The following is a 13,696-nucleotide window of genomic DNA, read 5'->3' on the forward strand; positions in this document are numbered from 1 at the left end:
AGCACACCACACTTTTCAGATATTTATTTGTAAAAAAAAAAAATGAAAACCATTTATCATTTTCCTGCCACTTTACAATTATGTACCACTTTGTGTTGTTCTATCACATAAAATCCCAATAAAATACATTTATTATTTTGGTTGTAACATGCCAAAATTTGGAAATGTCAAGGCACTGTATATAATTTTTTCCTTTTACTCATTTTATTTAACACTAGCATAAGTGTGCCCATTACTTGGATGGGGTGTGATTTCAAAGTCTAAAATTGCTAGTGGTATAAATCTATGTGACAACTACATGATGATTGGCTGTACGTTGTATATTTCACAGCATATATAGTGGAGTGGTATGGTAGGGCAGTACAAGGTTTTGTAATGTGGAGTAGCAGGGGCGTAACTAGAAATCACAGGGCCCCATAGCAAAATGTTGTATGGGCCCCCCCCCCCCTCACCCAGGGGCGGATCCAGAGTCTAGTCTCGGGAGGGGCACTGATAAAAAATACTTTTTTGGGGGGGCAATTTATTGGGGCAATGGCTGATGTTGGCGCTTCAATTATCACGGCACCATTTGTGTTATGGTGTAAGGATGATTGAAACACATTATTTCTATTATTACATTGTTATAGTTCAACTCACCATAATGCAGAATCAGTGGAAGCCCCGAGTGTGTCACCTGCCACCAGGTGCAGATTGTCCACTTGCCACGTCACCTGCCACACATTGCAAATTGTCCACTTGCCACGTCACCTGCCACCCGTTGCGGATTGTCTGTTTGCCACGTCACCTGCCACACGTTGTGGATTGTCCACTTGCCACGTCACCTGCCACCCGTTGCAGATTGTCTGTTTGCCACGTCACCTGCCACACGTTGTGGATTGTCCACTTGCCACGTCACCTGCCACCCATTGTGGATTGTCCATTTGCCACGTCACCTGCCACACATTGCGGATTGTCCACTTGCCACGTCACCTGCCACAAGTTGCGGATTGTCCACTTGCCACATCACCTGCCACCCATTGTGGATTGTCCACTTGCCACGTCACCTGCCACCCATTGCGTATTGTTCACTTGCCACGTCACCTGCCACCCATTGCGTATTGTTCACTTGCCACGTCACCTGCCACCTGTTGCGGATTGTCCATTTGCCACGTCACCTGCCACAAGTTGCAGATTGTCCACTTGCCACGTCACCTGCCACCCATTGCAGATTGTCCACTTGCCACATCACCTACCACAAGTTGTGGATTGTCACTTTCCTTTTAAGGTGGGGAATGGGATTGTCACGTCTGAGTCAGGCAGCAGAGAGATTCAGGCAGCAGAGAGATGATGTAATCTCTCTGCTGCCAGCACAGTGAGTGAGGGTGGAGCTGGCAGAGAGATTCAGGCAGCAGAGAGATGATGTAATCTCTCTGCTGCCAGCACAGTGAGTGAGGGTGGAGCTGGCAGTTCGCAGGGCGGGCGCTGGGCGGTGAGAGAAGATGTCATCTCTCTGCCCCGCCACTCGCTGATTGGCCACCCACCAAGCCTCCCCGCTGGCAGCTTCCCCGCCACGCCCCCCCCGCCGCCGCCGCCGCCGCCGCCTCCGCCGCTGCCGAGTGACCCGGCTGCGTCCGCTCGTACAGTCAGTGTGACTGTACGAGAGCTGAGCGGATAGGCAGCTCGGCGGCTCACCCGCCGCCCGCTCACCGGGCCCTTCTCAGCTGCGGGCCCCATAGCGACCGCACGGGTCGCTATGGTGGTAGTTCCGCCACTGTGGAGTAGATAATGTACAGTGTGGCCCAACTATAACAAATTAAATGTCAGGGGTGCATGTTATAAGCCGGTCCCCTGCTGTTTCTAAACCTTTCTGCGGCTTCCGGGTTTTTTCAGCCGCCCTCGGCCATTGTCAGCTATCTTCGGCCGTTCTCGGCTATTTTCGTTCACACTCAGCTTTCCCAAAGCCGCCGAGAACGGCCGAGTGTGGCTGAAAATAGCCGAAAGCGGCATTTTTAAATGGCAAAGACGCTGACAAGACTGGAAATGACTGACAAGGCTTAATGGAAGGCTGCAAATGACTGACAAGGCTGCAATAGAAGGCTGCAATGGAAGGCTGCAAATTACACTGACAAGGCTGCATTGATGGGCATTTAAATGTACGTTTTTTTCCTTAACCACTTGCCGCCCGCCAATAGTGAAATGACGGCTGCAAAGTAGTTTAAAAATCCTGACCGGACGTCATAGGACGGGGGCGTGCATCACGGCGATCGTTGTTGCGGGGTGTCAGTCAGTGGCAGGTGGTGAAGTTTTAGGATGGGGGGGCGCAAGACCCCGCCCCTCCACAGTTGGCCCCTCCTACTTCTCATAAGCCACACCCCTTATAGAATCCACATCATAAACCAGGCTGCACATTATACACCGGGCTCTGCACATCATATACCAGGCTGCACATTATACACCGGGCTCTGCACATCATATACCGGGCTCTGCACATCATATACCAGGCTGCACATTATATACACCGGGCTCTGCACATCACATAACAGGCTGGACATTATACACCGGGCTCTGCACATCACATACCAGGCTGCACATTATACACTGGGCTCTGCACATCACATAACAGGCTGGACATTATACACCGGGCTCTGCACATCACATAACAGGCTGGACATTATACACCGGGCTCTGCACATCACATACCAGGCTGCACATTATATACACAGGGCTCTGCACATCATATACACAGGGCTCTGCACATCATACACCAGGCTGCACATTATACACAGGGCTCTGCACATCATATACCAGGCTGCACATTATACACAGGGCTCTGCACATTCTGTGTAGTGGTATGAGATCATACTATGATCATGGGCCACAGGTATGACATTATAAGTCTTCAAAACACACGCAGACAGTGATAGGAGACGATATATACTAATCACACACACACACACATATTAGATGTGTATTTAAACAATAGCAGAAACAGATATAGGACAGTAGATGGGTTATATATCTTTGGTCATTTACAGTAGGAACGGATGTTGGCTCATAGAAGGTATAACTTTGGTCCAGTGGTAATGAATACAGGTGAAGACTCTCCAGCACTGAGTCTGTTTGGTGCCCAGAGGAAAGTTACTGCCTGGCAGTGGCCATAGTCTTTGCAGACATATGTAAGGTTACATAAACACAGATGATACAGTTTTATATAAGGATGCAGCATATACACAGTTATATATAAGAATAAATCATTTACACCGAGTTATAGATAGCCTTATAGAAGATCACTGCACTGCCTATACTTAAAGTGGAAGTAAACCCACTTTTTTAACTTTTACCTACAGGAAAGCCTATAATAAGGCTTACCTGTAGGTAAAAAAAATATCTCCTAAACCTGTACGGTTTAGGAGATATTCCCCTCGGTATGCGCCGCTGACTGCAGCGGCGCATGCGCACAAGGGGGTTCTCTCCGTGAAAATCCGGCAGCGCTCGCCCGGCCGGATTTAAATCTCCCGCGCGCATGCGCGGGAGTGACGATATCGCGGCTCCGGCCACTCACAGCGCCGGAGCCGCGATACCCGGAAGAGACGCCGAGGGAGCATGTCGGCTTCCTCGGCGTGGATCGGGCGAGATGTCGGGGCCTCGTTCTAAGGTAAGTATTTCATAATGAGCTAGTATGCGGTGCATACTAGCTCATTATGCCTTTTGCTTTGCAGGTTTAAAAAAAAAAAAAAAAAAAAATGCGGGTTTACTACCGCTTTAATATTGGATATTTGTAGTAGACTCCACCCCCCTTCTCCATGGGAGCACAGCATCAGCACTTACCTTGATGACTGTGTGCTCCTCTCCGGTGTTCTCCGCTCCTCTCCTGCACACCGCTCTACTCCTCTTACTTCCTGTTTCCTCTCTCAGGTGCAATGGGAGAGAGAAGACAGGAAGTGACATCTGAGTCAACTCAGATGTCAATCAAACTGCCCGGCCGTAGTAACACATACTACAGCGCCGGGCGGAAACTACTCAGCGCTTCAGAAAGCGCCCTGAGGCGGGCTAAACGCCCGCAAATGAAGCGCCACGTCTGCAATCTCATGATTGCATTGACGTGGCGGTTCCCATAGTGCACTGTGTCCGGCGCTCGAGCACAGTGCACTTCCTTAAAGAACTTTTTTTTTTTTTTTTACATTTTTTTTTTTTTTGTGACCGCCCGGGCGCCCCCTATGGACGGGCCGCCACTGGTGTCAGTCTGACACCCCGCAAGTAAGATCTCGGTAAAGGGATGCCAGTCAGTGCCCACAATGGATGCCAATCAGTGCCCACAATGGATGCCAATCAGTGTCCACAATGGGCATCACTGATTGGCATGCATTATTGTTTGGCACTGATTGGCATCCATCAATACAAAACAATACAATGTTGCCTATCAGTGCCCATCCGTGCCACCTATCAGTGCCCATCCATGCCAACTATCAGTGCCCATCCATGCCCATCTGTGCCGCTTATCCATGCCCATCTGTGCCGCCTATCCATGCCCATTCATGCTGCCTATCCATGCCAATCCGTACCAGCTATTAGTGCCAATTTGTGCCATCTATCAGTGTCCATCTGTGTCGCCCATCAGTGCCACCTATCAGTGCCACATATCAGTGCCCATCAATGCCACCTCCCCAGTGCCACTTCATTGGTGCTACCTCATCAGTGCCCATCAGTGCCGCCTTATCAGTGCCCATTAGTGCAGCCCCATCAGTGCCCATCAGTGAAGGAGGAAACGTACTTATTTACAAAGTTTTGAAACTGAAACAAAAAAAAACATTTTTTTTCAACATTTTTGGTCTTTTTTTATTTGTTTAGCAAAAAATAAAAACCGTAGAGGTGATCAAATACCACCAAAAGAAAGCTCTATTTGTGGGAAAAAATGATAAAGATGTAATTTGGGTACAGTGTAGCATGACCGCGCAATTGTCATTCAAAGTGTGACAGCACTGAAAGCTCAAAATTGGTCTGGGCAGGAAGGTGTTTAAGTGCCCGGTATTGAAGTGGTTAAACTTCCCTCCTAAAAGTTTTTTTCTTTTAAATTCCCTCCTAAACTTGGGGTGCGTGTTATACGCCGATAAATACGGTACATAAGAATACCTGGGTTATCAGTTATGGACTGTTCCTTTTCATAACCATGTCCCTCTTTTCGCCTCTGTGGTCCCTCTTTTTCCCCTAATTTATACATCTAAATATGTACTATTTAAATAATAAATGTGCAGGAAACCTTTTCATCACTTTTAAAAATGCTCTAACCGGGAATAGCGGTGGGAAAAAAAAAAGTCTTATACTGTAAGTTTAACCATCTTTTATTACGTACACATTTTTTCTTAGTGCCTGTAACTGGGGACATCATGAACACTGGGCAGGTAGCCTCCTTGTATGAGATCCCGGTGTTACGGTGTGGGTAGAATGGACAGGCGCACCATCCAACCTTGCTGCCGGCTGCGGCTGGGTGGTGTACAGAGTGGTTTAGGGCAATCTGCACTCAGGGGCGAATTCTAGGGTTGCCACCTCATCCCTTTAAACCTGGACACATAATAATTACACAGGTTCTGTGGCTGATTAAAGTGGTAATTAAACTCACTTGGTGCCTTATCTGCATTAAACTAGCCTCAGAACCTGTGTAATTCATATATGTTCGGGTTTAAAGGGGTGAGGTGGCAACTCAAGTGAATGCCCACAATGCAAGCAACCTGCTTGGACCCAGAAGCTAGTGGAAATCACTGTAGTGTGACTATTAGCCAGGTAGGGCACATACATACTTACACTGGGCCAAGCTGAACCAATGTAACTATGCAAAAATAGCCACATCCAAACTTCAGCTTTAACCTTTTCGCTGCCAGAGCATTTTTTGCACACATATTTAAAAAATAAATTTATGCTTGAAAATTACACCCAAACACTATATATTTTCTGAAAGCAGACACCCTAGAGCAGGGATATGCAATTAGCGGACCTCCAGCTGTTGCAGAACTTCAAGTCCCATGAGGCATAGCAAGACTCTGACAGCCACAAGCATGACACCCAGAGGCAGAGGCATGATGGGACTTGTAGTTTTGCAACAGCTGGAAGTCCGTTAATTGCATATCCCTGCCCTAGAGAATAAAAACGTTTTTTTTGTTTTGTTTTACCTTTTTTTTTAATGTGATGATTTTTTTTTGGTGGCATCTCCTCTGGGCTCCACTGGATTTATTGCAATACAAATCACATTGCAATATATTCTTTTTTGACTATGCTTTGCCAGGAAAAGTGACAGGGTTTACAAAGGCAGACCCCCATTCAGCCTCTGAACTAGGTAATCGTGGGTCGCTGGCGACATCAAGGCCGCTGTCGTTGGCACGTGCCCCCCTTCCTGCATGCATGAGCCACATGTACAGCTATGGTGATTTGTGCAGGAGAGCCGACCTGCCGCAGTGTAATGACGGCAGCCGGTAGGCTAGTGGGTAAGGTTGAATAATTAAAAAAGTTGAGGATGGCAGAATCTCACAGTAAAGCCGCGTACACACGGGCGGACTGTCTTGCCTACTTAGTCCGCCGAAACACATTTCAGCGGACAGTCCGCTCGTGTGTGGGCTTCAGCGGACTCTTTCAGCGTGCAGTCCGGCGGACTAAGTGTTTCGGAATTTCCGTAATACTGTCCGTCGTACTCGCATTTCGGCGGACAATCCGCCGTGTGTGTGCCAGTCCGCCGTACTTTTGAAATGAGCGGACTTTTCCCGCCCGGAGAAAAGTCCGCTCATTTCGAGCGGGTATCCAGGTAGGCGGGGCCCGCGAAGGAGACGTCGCTGACCCCGCCGCCTGGTATGGACTTAAAGGGGAACCCCAATGCCGAAAAAAATCGGCGCGGGGGTCCCCCCCAAGTCCACAACAGACCCTTGTCCGAGCACGCTACCCGGCCGGCCAGGAAAGGGGGGCGAGCGAGCGCCCCCCCTCCTAAACCGTACCAGGCCTCGTGCCCTCAACATGGGGGGGTGCCTTGGGGAAGGGGGGGCCGCGCGGCCCCCCCCACCCCAAAGCACCTTGTCCCCATGTTGATGAGGACAAGGGCCTCTTCCCGACAACCCTGGCCGTTGGTTGTCGGGGTCTGCGGGCGGGGGGCTTATCGGAATCCGGGATCCCCCTTTAATAAGGGGGCCCCTGGATACCGGCCCCCCACCCTATGTGAATGAGTATGGGGTACAATGTACCCCTACCCATTCACCTGTAAAATAAAAGTACAAAAAAAAACACAACACACGAGATAAAATACTTTATTGCACAGCTCCGGGGGTCTTCCGTCTTCGGGGGTCTTCTCGCCGGACTCCTCCGCTATCTTCTTGTAGCTCTTTTGCTAGCGGAGGAGTACAGCTTTCTTCCTCGCCGCCGGCATCTTCTCCTGACTTCGGGGGTCTTGTCCCCCTCTTCGGTTCTTCTGCCGGGCCACCGCGCCTTCTTATAGCTCTTTTACAGGCGGTGGCCCGGTCTTCTGTCGCCACCACCGCCGCCGCCGCCTTCCGTTCTTCTTCTCCTTCTTCTCCTTCTTCTCCAGGAGATGTTGCCTCGACGATCTCTCCGGCCACAATGCCAGGGCCGCGCTGCGCGGCCACTTATATAGGGACAAGGGGCGGTGTCACATGGCTTTATGTCACATGGGTTGGTCACATGGGTTGATGTCAAATGGGGACTATGACATCGTAAGGGGGCGGGGTCACCATGTGACACCAACCCATGTGACATAAAGCCATGTGACACCGCCCCTTGTCCCTATATAAGTGGCCGCGCAGCGCGGCCCTGGCATTCCGGCCGGAGAGATCGTCGAGGCAACATCTCCTGGAGAAGAAGAAGAAGAAGAAAAAGAAGAACGGAAGGGGCGGCGGCGGCAGCGACAGAAGACCGGGCCACCGCCTGTAAAAGAGCTATAAGAAGGCGCTGTGGCCCGGCAGAAGAACCGAAGAGGGGGACAAGACCCCCGAAGTCGGGAGAAGAGGCCGGCGGCGAGGAAGAAATCCGGACTCCTCCGCTAGCAAAAGAGCTACAAGAAGATAGCGGAGGAGTCCGGCGAGAAGACCCCCGAAGACGGAAGACCCCCGGAGCTGTGCAATAAAGTATTTTATCTCGTGTGTTGTGTTTTTTTTTTGTACTTTTATTTTACAGGTGAATGGGTAGGGGTACATTGTACCCCATACTCATTCACATAGGGTGGGGGGCCGGTATCCGGGGGCCCCCTTATTAAAGGGGGCTCCCGGATTCCGATAAGCCCCCCGCCCGCAGACCCCGACAACCAATGGCCAGGGTTGTCGGGAAGAGGCCCTTGTCCTCATCAACATGGGGACAAGGTGCTTTGGGGTGGGGGGGCCGCGCGGCCCCCCCTTCCCCAAGGCACCCCCCCATGTTGAGGGCACGCGGCCTGGTACGGCTCAGGAGGGGGGGCGCTCGCTCGCCCCCCTTTCCTGGCCGGCCGGGTAGCGTGCTCGGACAAGGGTCTGTTGTGGACTTGGGGGGGACCCCCACGCCGATTTTTTTCGGCGTTGGGGTTCCCCTTTAAGTCCATACCAGGCGGCGGGGTCAGCGACGTCTCCTTCGCGGGCCCCGCCTACCTGGAGACGCTCTCGAAATGAGCGGACTTTCCTCCGCGTGTGTGGGCGAGTCCGTTCATTTCAAAAGTAGGGCGGATAGTATGGCGGACTTAGTATGCCGTATTAGTCCGCTCAAAAAGTGGTGTGTGTGGTCAAGTCCGTTCATTCGAAAGTATGACGGACTGTCCGTCGGATTGTATGACGGACTAAGTAGGCCATACAGTCCGCCCATGTGTACGCGGCTTAACCGTTCTATTGAGACACCAGGGCTAAAGGAAAAATAAATACTTTTTCGAAAGCAACGTAGCAAAAAGTAACATTAGGACCCCTTTCACACTGAAGGTGCTTTTCAGGCATTTTAGCACTAAAAATAGTGCCTGTAAAGCGTCTCTCAAGCCTCCCTAGTGTGCTGCCTCAGTGCTTTTACACTCGGGCTGTGCGCTTGCAAGACGGGGAAAAAAGTCCTGCAAGCAGAGTCTTTGGGGGGCGCTGTATACACCGCTCCTAAACTGCCTCTGCCATTAAAATCAATGGGCAGATCTGTCCACCGTGGCTGAAGCGCTGCCTGCAAAGTGCTTTGGCCATGACGCTTTTACTCCATGTTAACCTCTTCTTTGGGATTAAAAGCGCCCCGCGCCCGCACAGCACCACTAAATTCATGGTCCTTATGGTGGTCATACACAGGTACCACATTTTAGGAATGGGTATATAAGGCACATACCCCTTCCTTGCTCCGAAGAAGCTTGCGCTTATTGGTGGGCGAAACATGTCAGCGTGACATCATCACCATGGTCAGAGAGATGCTCCGACACCCATGATGATATTATAGCCTTGGATAAGGATCTACACTAGCCGGGAAACAACAAACTGTTTATTTGGCTGGACTTTCTGCATCAATCTCACCGACAGTAAGTAAAGATCTTACCTTCTAAGGTTTGTCAAAAAATGGTTTTCTTATACCTCCTGCTGTCTCCATTGAGTGGACTTACTGACACCCGTCCTGCCCGTACATTCCTCAATCCAAGAGACAGCTGAGTCTCTCTGGGGAGGATTTCATTGTTTTTATTGAGTGCAGTTCCAGCCTTTTCATTGCACAATTACATTGCTGATCCTGCACCAGTCATCCATGCAGGCTTTAACTTTCTGTGACACCCACCTTGAATTACGGGCACTTCCTGTCCTTGGGGTGACCATTCATTAACAAATCCGTGAACAGCAAACTATACATGGGTTTTCAGCACTGAATACCTATTTGCAATCTTCATTGTACAATCTGTGCTTTACACCATTCAGCTCCAATAAAATGCAACCCCTTTTTTCCCCCCACATACTGGTGGCATGAATAAAAGACATGCATGATTGAGGTGTGCTGCTAGCTGCTTCATGTATCCACATTGACAATGTTGTCTTTTTTAATCTTTTGCACTGGTGGTAGTGTGGCATTTTTATCTTAATGTTACTTTTTGCTATGTTGTTTTCAATAAAGTATTTGTTTTTCCTTTAACCCCGGTGTCTCTATAGAAGGTTACTGTGAGGCTCTGCCATCCTCAACTTTTTTCTATATGCTTTTCCTTCAAAGAGACCACACCTGATGTAATCAGGAGTAGGGATGAGCTCCGGCGTGTTTGCATGGAACAAGTGCAGAGCCCGCCAAGAAGTCGGTGCAGCGCTGCACTAATCACAGGCAGTGAGACATTGCCCGATCTCTGCAACTGCACATCGGGGCAATGTCTCACTGCCTGTGATTAGCGCAGCGCTGCGCCGAATTCCTGGCGGGCTCTGCGCGTGTTCCATGCGAACACGCCTGAGCTCATCCCTAATCAGGAGGCATAGGGATTAAGGAGTGAAGATAATTCTATGTATTTGGTGATCCTCTATTTCAGTATGTGGCTATTGCAGTGGTGAATTTTTTTCTTTTTTTTTTTTTTTTTTACTATAAAGTTTAATAATGCCCTTGCTATAGGTGTAGTCCATTTACATACCTCTTGAAGCCTGTCTGGAATACTCTCAGGATGTTGCTAGGAGGTTACTACGAGATGCCTAGTCATTAATGCTCACCTCAATCAGGAGTGAGCTCTTTCACTTATTCAAAACCCCTCACATGGCTCTTTCTCTCCCCTGATGCAGGAGCTCTGAGCCCAGAGTTTGAGAACTCACTCCTGTGATGATAGAGGTGAGCAGTAACAACTAGGCCTCACTTAGCAACGACCTAGCAACATCCTGGGAGTATTCCATTCAGGTTTCAGGAAGTATGTAAATTACCTACACCGGGGCACTCAAAAAGAGGAGGAGCCAGGAGCGTCGCGAGGGACCCCAGAAGAGGAGGATCGGGGCAATTCTGTGCAAAACCAACTGCACAGCGGAGGTAAGTATGACATGTTTTTGCGAACGGAGCCTAATGTGTCTATCAATAATAAAAAAATGACAGTCACATGGTCAGTTGGTTGGTCAGTCAGTCACCAGCCCCGCACTTACCTTACCTATTAGGCAGCGTTTCCTCCTGGGCGACGTGGGTAGCTGCTTCCCCTACATCTCCTCCTTGGCATCACGGCGGCTTCCATCGTGCATCTCCTCCCTTCTCCTCATAGGTGGCCAATAGGATCACTTCTTCTTTTGGCCAATCGGGTGACAGGTCCCAGGACACGCTTTCTGATTGGCCAGGAGGAGAATCAGGAAGACAATAGTGAATATTCATTTGCTATTGTCACACAACTGGGTGGGCTCAGGGCACAGCTCTCTGCGCCCCAAGCCCACCCTTTTTAAAGCCTATTAGAGCCTCTGGCTCTAATCACATTCTTAAAAAAAAAAAAAAAAATTGGAATCCATGTGGTAGGCGTCCCACATGCAGATTAAGGGGCCAGATGCATGGATAGTAGGCGGCACCCCTGCGCCCTGCATTACGGGCCACCACTGCCGCTGTTATTGCTTTCCATGCCCCTTGACACCCACATCATCCATTTCTTGTACGGGTGTCACCGCAGCAGGAAAGGAGGGAAAATCTTCTCAATGTGGTCAAAGGCAGGAATTTAAACCTGAGAGACATTTTAACTCCTCGATCCCTCTATGCAAAACCTGGAAAAAAAATTAGCCTGGAGATCTGGAGGCCATACATGGTGTGATAAAACTGAACAGTTGATGTCAATTTAATTGTTTTGTCTTAGGGCTCATGCGCAGGACGTTTTTACAGCTGCCGTTTGGGGCGGCTGACTCTTTTTTTTTTTTCTTTTTTTTTTACTGCCTCTAAACGCCCCTCCATCTTAGCCTATGTGTTCATGCACACATAAACTTTCAGAGGCATTTGGAGACATACGCATTTAGGGGCAGCCTCTACATACAGAAGCAGAGGCTGTTGAGCCGTAAAAACGAAAAACTCCAAAAAATGCTTCTAAACACAGATAAAAGAAGTGACAAGCTTTTCATCACGTTTGGCGGTTTTACATTATAGGGGGTGTTTCTACTGTAAAAGCGACCAAAAAACACAATATTCCCAAAAAAATGGCTAAAAGTGTGTTTTTATAATGCTGCTTTTTCCAGGCAGCAGCGATGGCGTTTTTTTAAATGTCCTTACAGGCCTTACAGGGTTGGTCTATAGCATTTTTGGCACCCATATTGATCGTAAGCGATCAGGTATCATCAGTCGTTTTTATCACACCATGCATGGCCATCTTTAGGACCAAAGGTTGCTTTCCAATCCAAAACAATGAGATTGTAAAAAAAAGACATATTGGAAACATCTGTCATCCCGGGCCCATTCGCACCAATGCGCCGCGGTGTCATGCAATGGGCATAGCACCCCAATGTGCCTTCTCAATGCACCCCGTCTTGTGTTGACGAAATTGCAATTTTTTTCTACTGCAGCGCGTTAGACCATTTAAATTAACAGGCTGTCTTGTGTAATTAGGAGGCAACTGGAAGATGAAATTTGGAGCATAGTAACCAATCAGCTTCTAGCTTCAGCTTGTTCAGTGAAGCTTTTAAAATGAAAGCTAGAAGATGATTGGTTGTCGTGCAGAGCTACTTCAACTTTAGTAAATACCTCTCACTGTTTTGCTAGCAGTTACACCGGCACCCCCTTTATAAAACAAGCCGATTTATTGGATTCCCTTTAAAGTCTGATGATCAATAACTATTTCCTAGCACAGTGTTCAGTGAAGTAGCCCGCCTATACACCGGGACTCCCCGCTCCCCCAGCTCTATTATGCCGCATTAATAAATACATAATACTCACAGATGCCTCTCTCTCTGCACAGCAGCCTCCCGACACGTTGCTTAGCAACTAATCTGTAAACCATTCAGTGTTCCTATGGTGAACACCGCTTTCCGTCAGATTAGGCGACCTGTCACAATGTGTAACGGAAGTGACGTTCCATCGCCGCCATCTTGCTACAGCCCGCTCTCCTCCATAATAAGGATACACTGAGAAGAGGGAAAGCGGACATCTTGTTACACCCACCGGAGTTTTGCATTTTACACTTATTTTTAACAGTAAACTGAGCTTATATAGTGACATACAGTACTTAGAACTCCGTCTGACTGGTTAAATGTTGAATTTTAAAAGCAGCTGCAAGCCTGTTTATCTCACAATTTTGCTAATATGACAGAAGTTCGCTGCTTCAAAAATGCGACATGTAAACATTTACACTGAGTTCTAAGTACTATATTTCACTATATAAACTCAATGTAAAATGCAAAACTCTGGTGGGTGTAACAAGATATCCAGTATTCTGACGAGAAGTGGCCCCCATCGGATAGTGTCCGCCCTATACTGCGCAGGTGCAGTGCTTGCGCAGTACGGAGTACAAAGGAGACTCCGAAAGTCTCCGAAGAGGAGCGGCGCACTTAATAGTCCATTTTGTGACACGCTGCCAAAAAAACAGCACTTTGTAACAGGGCCCCTCGCGGGCTCGCCACGCTTTGGGCACAGCCTAGCTTCACGCGGCATATTTTTATTCTAACTCTATGTCCACTTGGATGGTGGAGCTTGAACCTGGACTCAGGGCAGAATGTACTATTAAGTGCGCATCTTCTGAGACTTTTGGCGTCTCCTTTGTCCTCTGTACTGCGCAAGTGCAGTATAGGGCAGACACCATCCGATGGGGAACATTTCTCGACAGGACACCGGCCCGCTT

At 48.9% G+C, this 13,696-nt stretch overlaps 1 protein-coding gene across 1 annotated transcript in view; it reads right to left on the reverse strand.

Annotated features, from left to right (window-relative positions):
• Positions 1–12,865, reverse strand: part of CFAP251 (cilia and flagella associated protein 251) — a 164,544-nt gene extending 151,679 nt beyond the window's left edge. The window contains exon 1 of the mRNA XM_077461962.1: positions 12,796–12,865. The gene's annotated coding sequence lies outside the window, so the exon portion shown is untranslated. The remainder of the gene's footprint in view (positions 1–12,795) is intronic.
• Positions 12,866–13,696: the final 831 nt, after the last annotated feature.

The sequence above is a fragment of the Lithobates pipiens genome, unplaced genomic scaffold, assembly GCF_037356315.1.
Source record: "Lithobates pipiens isolate NorthernLeopardFrog02 unplaced genomic scaffold, aLitPip1_a1.2 Scaffold_3, whole genome shotgun sequence".
Taxonomy (NCBI): domain Eukaryota; kingdom Metazoa; phylum Chordata; class Amphibia; order Anura; family Ranidae; genus Lithobates; species Lithobates pipiens.